The following is an 8,662-nucleotide window of genomic DNA, read 5'->3' as shown; positions in this document are numbered from 1 at the left end:
GGAATTAGGTGGTATCTCATTGTGATTTTCATCTGCATCTCCCTTATGATGATGAATGCTGAGCATTTTTTTGGGGGGGGGGGAGGTTTTTGCTATAGGGCACATGCACTCGCCAGAAAGAGACAGAGAGACAGAAAGTGAGAAATCACCCACCCTCATGGGGGATGGCCACACCACAATCCCTTCTCCTATATTTTCCTTTTGGGATATTGGACACACATTCACATGCGCCTAGCGTGAGTTTAAGCCACCGGATTTGGGACTCAAACCATGGTTGACTACATGGGAGTCCAGCGACGTAGCCATTACTCTATACTCTATCTGCTGGTCCCAGGGATGCTGAGCATTTTTTCTTTTTTCTTTTTCTTTTTTTTTTTAGAGAGAGAGATTTTCACTATAGGACGTGTGCGCTCGCCAGACAGACAGAGAGAGACATAGAGACAGAAAGCGAGAAATCACCCCTCAGGGGGGATGGTCACGCTGCAATCCCTTCTCCATTCTCCTCTCGGGATCTTTGGCATGCACGCACACGCGCCCAGCGTGAGTTTTAAGCCACCGGGTCTGGGACGCGAACCACAGTCAACCACGTGGGAGTCCAGCGACATAGCTATTATGCCAGCTGCTGGTTCCCCTGAGCATTTTTTAATACCTTTTTATGGCTGTTCATATGTCTTCCTTAGAGAGTTTTCTGTTCAGCTCATTTCCATCTTTTAATTGGGTTAATCATTTGGTGATGGTGGTGGCGGGGGAGGAGGGGGGTTAGCCACTTGAGTTCTCTGTGAATTCTGGCTATCAGTCCTTTCTCTAAGGCATAGTTTACAAAAATATTCTCCCATTCTGAGGGTTGTCAATTCACACTAATTACTGTGTCTTTGCTGTGCATAAACTTCTTAATCTGATGTGATCCCCTTGTCTAATTTTGGGATTATTGCCTGGGCTTTGGGGGTCTTATTTAAAAAGGCTTTGCCTGCCCCAATGTCTCCCAGTTTTCCCCAGTGTTTCCCACCAGTAGTTTCATAGTTTGAGGTCTTAAGTTTAGATCTTTCATCCATTTTGAGTTGATTTTTGTTAATAGTGAAAGATGGGGGTCCAGTGTCATCTTTCTGGAGGTGGATACCCAGTTTTACAAGAACCATTTGCTAAAGAGATTTTATTTTTTCCACTGGATTGACAGATATCCTTGTCAAAAATCAGTGTCTATAGCCTTGGGGTTTACTCCTAGAATCTCTATTCTGTTTCCCTTGTCCACCTGTCTATTTTTCTGCCAATACCATGCTGGTTTTTTTTTTTTAATTTATCTTTATTTATTTATTTTAATTTGACCAGAGAGGGACAGAGAGAGAGAAGGACCTAGAAGATCAGCTGATACCCACCCAGGCAAACAGGAGAGGACTGTGTCTTCTACAAGGGCCTGTGTGGTCTGCAGGGAGGAACCTATGTAGCCTACAACGTCCTTTGTGGTTGACAGGGAACTGTGTGATTTTTTATTTTTTTAGACCTATTTTATTTAACTTATTTCATTCATTAAGTAATTTATTTATGTATTTTAATTTGATCAGAAAGGGACAGAGTGAAAGAGAGAGGGGGAAAGTGAGAAAGCAAGCCACCAGGCCTGGGATTTGAACCATGGTTGGCCATCTGGGAGTCCAACTCCCTTAACCACCACACCATCTGCTGATCCCCAAGACCTTTGCGGTTCTTAAAAACCAGCATCCTTTGTGGTTCTATAGGCACCTGCTCTATCTACTATCAACCTAAGAATAAAAGCTGAGACATAGTAGATAAAGTGAAGCTTGTTGTTAAAATATTAGGTTGCTGCAAAAGCAATTGCAGTTTTGGACCACAAATTTGACATCATTATTACAAGGCTCAAACATATCTTTATTAATCAAAATAGGAACCATTACAATCAACGCATTTTTTCCAACAAGAAAAGTTTGTTTACTCCTATAGCGTAAAAGTCCATGCTTTAGGGTTTTGTTCAACTCTTGGGAAGTATCTTCTTGATCCTACTGGTTGTGGAAGCATTTTCCCTGCAAAAAACTGTTGAGATGCTGAAAGAAGTGGCAGTCAGTTGGTGCAGGTCAAGTGAATATGGCAGATGACGCAAAACTCTGTATCCCCATTCATTCAACCTTTGAAGCATTGGTGGTGTGACATGCAGTCAGGTGCTACTGTGAAGAACTGGGCCTTGTCTGTGACCAATGTCAGCTGCGGACATTGCAGTTTTCAGTGCATCTCATCCATTTGCTGAGCATACTTCTCAGATGTAATAGTTACAACAGAATGTAGAAAGCCGTAGAGCATCAGACCAGCAGCAGACCACCAAACAATGACCAGTACTTTTTTTTTTTTTTCATGCAAGTTTGGCTTAGGGAAGCAATTTGGAGCTTCTATTCTAAAGCAATTTCTTTTCAGAAATTAAGAAGAATTTCTTAATTCTCAGTCTAACCACTTCTCAGTCCTACCACTGAACTGGTCATTGCCAGTTGTATAAAATCCATTTTTCATCGCACATCAATTGAATTAATTGAGAAACGGTTCCTTGTTGTGCAGAATAGAAGACAACACTTCATAATGACCTTTTTTTTTTATTTTCAGTCAGCTCGTGAGGCACCCACTTATGGAGCTTTTTCACCTCTCCAATTTACTTCAAAAGCTGAAGGACTACAAAATGATTAACGTTGAGTTCTTTGGCAACTTCTCCTGTAGTTGTATGAGAATCAGTTTCACTGATGGCTCTCAGTTAGTTGTCAACTTCTGACAGCCGGCAACTGCATCCTCATCTTCCAGGCTCTCGTCTCCTTTGCGAAACTTCTTGAACCACCACTGCACTGTATGTTCATTAGCAGTTCCTGGGCCAAATGTGTCATTGACGTTATAAGTTGTCTCTGCTGCTTAATGACCCATTTTGAGCTTGAATCAGAAAGTCACTCAAAATTGCACTAATCGAATAGAAGCACCCAAATACTGTGAGTCCACTATCTTTGGACTAGATAGGAACACGCCTGGCCCTGGTTCCAAAACATCCAAGTGACTTTCCACCAGAGATTTTTCATTTTGCACATGGACTTTTTTAAAAGAATTATTTTATTTAATTTTATTTATTATTATCATTTTCCCATTCGATCAGAGAGAGACAGAGAAAGACAGAGAGAGAAAGTGAGAAAGCAAGCCGCCAGGTCCAGGGCTTGAACTATAGTCGGCCACATGGGAGTCCAGCGCCTTTAACCACCAAGCCACCTGCCGGCCCCTATGCACGGACATTTTCATGTTTAGGAGCAGTTGCTCAGCTGCCCAGTTTGCTCTTCCCCAAAGCACTATGACTGGTCATGTGTGACACTCAGGAGTCTCCGTCTCTGGGTCAAGCATTCTGCCTTCAGTCTCAGAGTCCTCATCCAGCAACTGGGCATAACGAGAGTTGGTGCCAGGTACCAGGACCATTCACGGAACTTGCAAACGAGCCCCAACTACAACAGCCGAATGAGTAGTTATCAAAAGCAGAGTTGTCCTTACTATAAGAAAACTTGTCTGAAGTCTCCCGTCTTCATATACTTGACAATTGAAGAAGTATCTATTGAACACTGGGCACAGTAACACTGTCTTCTTACACTGCTACTGCTTCCCTCATCTTTGATACAGCCAAAAGTCCAGGTGTGATTACTTAGGTCATAGTTTATTAAACAGTGTATACACACGGAAGGGCACAGGAATCTGTTCTCCAAGGATCCTGAGAATCACTGACTATAGACAGATTAATGAAAGAAAAGTCACATACAGTTATTTACCATATGCATATGTACATGGGAGCCTTCAGACTGAAGACCCAAAGATCTAGGGAGAGCCATCTCATTTTATGCTAGGTTTGATGAAGCAGGGGCAGCCTCATAGAAATACAAATGGACAGAAAGTGTCTGAGTTCATGGAAACAGACCCAGTGGGGAAACCTAGCAAGGCCTGTCCGTCTAGATTCTTCTTGGCCTCTCTGTGTAATGATGCTTCTTCCCTGGAATGGGGCAGGACCCCTCCCAAATGAAGGTCTAATGATCTACAGTCAGATAAGGTAGGCCAGAGGAATTTCTCTATGGCCAGTTCTTACCCTGGAGAGAGGGGGGAAGTTTTAGAATTTATGGCTAGCTTTAGGGAAGGGGTTCTGGTTTCTAAGACCCACCTAGCAGAAGAGGAATTCTAGTTTCTCTGACTTGCCTTAGGGAAGAGTGATGGGTGAGAGTGAGGGACAGAAGAAGGGAAAGGGCAGAGAGAAACTCTGCCACTGAGGCCTTCACTTGGGGAGTTGTCTTCTGAGCCCCAACAAATGCACAAGATCACAGGCCACAGACACCTGGCTTCAAACACAAGTCGGTGCTAGGATTAATGATAAAGGTGTAGGACACACTTCACCATTCTTGCGTGTTTCACTGTGGAAGGCCAGATGGAGCCAAGGTTCAGCGCAATGCTCTGTGTGACTGACCCACATGGGAAGGTTCTTAGTTTGGGTCCAGAAACCTCCCTGAGAACACCAGGGAAATGTGTGACCATGACCCAGGGCTGGCTGAGGCTGGCGGTGAATTGTGGCATCAAGACCTTGACGGGGTTGCACAGGCACTCATGAAATAAATGAGAAGAAAGTGTTATGAAAAGAAATAAGGATGCCATTGTTCCTATTGCCGTTTATAAAAAACAACCCATCATTCTCTGCGATCCTGGTCAGTGTGGCATGATTATCGATGGGTTGAGCCCAGACTGGAAAGACAGGGAGTCAGTGTCCCGGTGAGTCAGCATTAGCAGGAAGGGGCAGGTCTACACCGAAGCCATGGCTAGTTAAATGAGAACACCCCAGGCTACACATGCAAACTATTGAATAACTCACTAGTGACATCCTTCCTCAGTTTACAAAGTGCTTCATAATTATTAAGGCCTGACTTTCCCATTAGTGGAAGCTCTTCCAAGCACGTAACTTAAAAATAGCACTAGCAGAAAGAAATCACAGAAAACAGCCTTTTAAACCCAGGTGAATTATAATAGTTCCAGAAGAACAAACCCAGTGATGCTCTTTCTTTGCTCTGACTGGCTGGAAGCACTGAAAGTGAATCGTGCTAGTGTCATTTTATTCCTGCTCAAAGGAGTCATCAGTATCTGCCTGAGGATGGTGGGAGGGGTGGAGAAAGGGGACGAAGCCAGATACCCAGCATGAGCCAGAATGCTAAACAGTAGCTACTGTAGGACAAGGGAGGAAACTGAGCCTTCAGTAGTATCTTGAAGCAGTCAGGTACCAGTTTTCAAGCCGAGGGCTGGCATTGTGCTTATCCGATCAGAACGTGATCCAGCGTTTCTGTCACGTCAGGCGGTCATCACTAGTCATATAGCACCTGTGAGAGCGGGATGTGACCCCGCTGCCATAAATGGAGATCCACTGGGTGAGGTGGTGGCTCTACCTCATCTGGCCAGTAGAGGGCGGTGTGATACCACATGGAACAACACTGAGCCTGGCCAATAACACAGTAAAGAATGGGCAGCATCTTTCCATCTGCAAGAAAATCTTCATAGAAGTCATTTTACCACTGCCTTGACTGCTCTTGAGGGAAGGATGCTCAGGCATGGTAGAGACCACCCTGTGAGGGGAACTGGTCTTCCTCTTGCTAAAAACAGCCTCTTCTCCCACCATAAACCCTGCCAGTTAGCAAGTTGTGACTGCTGTTATCTGCTTTATCAAAGACAACCCTCCAGGAAGTGGCAGGGCTCCACGGAGAGACCCCACTCACTACATTTCATGGGTCAGGATGTGAAATGGACCAGTCTTCTGTCCACTCCCCCCACAGCCCAGCCTGGAGGTTCCTGATCAAACAGGCAGAGGTATCCCCACTGTGCACAGGCACACTGGTTTCCAGCCAAGAGATGGGGCTGTGGGAGCCACATCCTTGCCTTACCTGACTAGTTCAGCACGACCCAGCCCTCAGGAAACTGGGCATAAGCTAGTCTATCTGACCAGCAGATGTGCACCCCAAGGGGCATGGTGACGTCTGGTTGAAACCTGGGGCACTCGGGAATTGGGAGACAGAAGGAAGCACACAAGATAGGAGTGGGCGGGAACAGAAGTGTGGCTCCTGTAGCCTGGGCTGGGGCGAGGCTAAGGAGTGCAGGCCCCAGTGCACAGCCCAGGGCACACCAGTGGACAGCTGGCCAGCTGTGGATACCCACAACCCAGCCAGCAACCCGAGGGTTCTGTTTCCTTCTGGATGACCTAGGGGTGCTGAGGCTTTCTCGCTCTACATAGCCATCAGTAAGTGGAAGGCTGGAGGGGGGTTTAGTCTGGGGAAGTGTATCTCTTGCTTTTAGCACCCAGGAGACTGTGCGGGCTCAGTAAAGCAGAAACACCTCCATCTCTGAACTTTACGTCATGCTTGCTTCCTCCATTTTTCCCGGAGTAAATAGATTAATAGAGTGACATTCTTCCTGTCTTTGCTAACTAGCCCATAACCTTTTGGTTTAGCTGTTCCTTAGCAATGTAACTACTAATCACCAGACCCCAGCCCAGAGCCATGGGGACCATTAAACAAAGATCTGGAGGGTGCCCTTAGAAATAATTAACCTGTGGGACCAGCAGTTAGCATAATGGCTATGTCACTGGCCTCCCATGTAGTTGACCGCGGTTCGAGTCCCAGACCTGGTGGCTTAAACTCACACTGGGCGGGTGTGCATGCGTGCCCAAGATCCTGAGAGGAGAATGGAGAAGAGATTGCAGCATGGCCATCCCCCCTGAGGGTGATTTCTCTCGCTTTCTGTCTCTCTGTCTCTCTTTCTGGTGAGTGCATGCACCCTATAGCAAAAACCTCTCAAAAAAAAAAAAAAGGAAAGAGAGAAAAAGAAAAGAGATAATTAACCTGCTTAACTCAGCTTCCTGAAACTGCTTCTGAATGGGAACCAAACTCCCTTTCTTCTTCACCCCCTCCACAGTTCCCATCGTAATCACCGTATCAACCCAGAATTGATTGTGATTTTTGCCTATATAAACAGCCCTCTCCTTCCACTCGGGGCTGCGGTATTCTGAGTGACAGGAGTCTCCCCATATGCCAGTGGTGTAATCAATAAAACTCCAATAAACGTGGCTACAGCTAGATGCCCTCTTATTTCTCTCTGATTAGACTGTAACATCAGGACATGGTGAATGACCCTCAGTTTGGGTGAAGCTCAGTGAGGCAGGAGTTAGACCTTCTTTACAGCCCTCCATACACACCAGAAAGAGCCACTGAGCTGACAATTCCTCTCCTCTCCCAGTCGCCACCGTCCTTGCCCTTGGACATGTGCCTGACACACTAGAAACGCTGGGTGGTGTTCTGAGAGGGTAAGCACAATGTCCTCTGCTTGAAAACTGGCACCTGACTGCCTCAAGACACTACCGAAGGCTATCTCCTCCCTTGCCCTACACTGGCCACTCTCATTTCAGGCCCATGCTGGGATCACGGGCTTTGTCCTCTTCCCCTACCCCTCCCACTATTCTCTTAAAAAATTCATGGCTCTTTACAAAGGGACTTAGTTAGAAAAAGACCAAAGGTTGGAGGACAGCAGATAATGTAAAAGCACTATCACAGAGAGGCCAGCAGGTGGCGTGGTAGTTAAGGTCACTGGACTCCCACATGGTCAACCATGGTTCTAGTCCTGGACCTGGAGGCTTGATTTCTCTCTCTCTCTCACTCGCTCGCTCACTCTGTCCCTCACTGGTCAAATTAAAAATAAAGTTAAATAAAATAATTCTTTTTTAAAATAACTATTTAAAAAATAATAAAATAAAAGCACTCTCACAGAGACCAGAATGGGACAAGGCACTCCGTGGGTGGGGACATCCCTGCCTCTGGGATGAACTGCAAGATATGGATCACCAGGCCCTTAAAGATAACTGAGATAATGACCTTTTCCAAATTGACAGCCCCCAAACAAACCAGTTTCCAACTAGCCACCATTCATTTAGGTTCTCATGACTCTGAGACCACCCTAAGGTATAACATAACCTATAGAACACGTGACCCCCTACTGCAAGAACACACGCAGATTCCTCACAGCTGGGTATAAACCTGGAACCCAAACCACTTAGCACCCTCTTTTCTTTTTCTTTTTTTTCTTTTTTTATTTTTTATTTTTTTTTTGACAGGTTTTTGCTATAGTGCATGTGCAGTTGTCAGAGAGACAGAGAAAGACAGAAACAGAAAGCAAGAAATCACCCCCCGGCAGGGATGGCTACGATGCAAGCCCTTCTCCTCCATTTTCCTCTCAGGATTTTGGGCATGTGTGAGTTTCAAGCCTCCAGGTCTGGAACTTGAACCATGGTCCACCATGTGGGAGTCCAGCAGCGTAAAAATTATACCATCTGCTTGTCCAAGCAACAACTCATTTCAGGACCCCTTCCTTCTTGGGAGCTTTGCCTTCCACCTTCAATAAACTTTCTGCTTGCTTTCTCCTCTGTGTCCACCTCTCTAATTCTTCCTGAGCATGAGACAAGAACTTGTGTCTCGCTGTGGGTGCTAGGCCCAGTCACACCACCATCCCCCCACATCCCTGCATTATCAGCAGACACAAATGGGTTTTTCTAGTGTGCAGGCCACACACGTGCATCCACACACTTCGCACACTACTGCACCCTTCGGTCACACAACAGACCACTAAGCAG

This window comes from Tupaia chinensis, unplaced genomic scaffold (assembly GCF_000334495.1).
Source record: "Tupaia chinensis unplaced genomic scaffold, TupChi_1.0 Scaffold139484_1, whole genome shotgun sequence".
Classification (NCBI taxonomy): domain Eukaryota; kingdom Metazoa; phylum Chordata; class Mammalia; order Scandentia; family Tupaiidae; genus Tupaia; species Tupaia belangeri.
The sequence above is the reverse complement of the archived record's forward strand: the minus strand, read 5'-3'. Positions refer to the sequence as shown.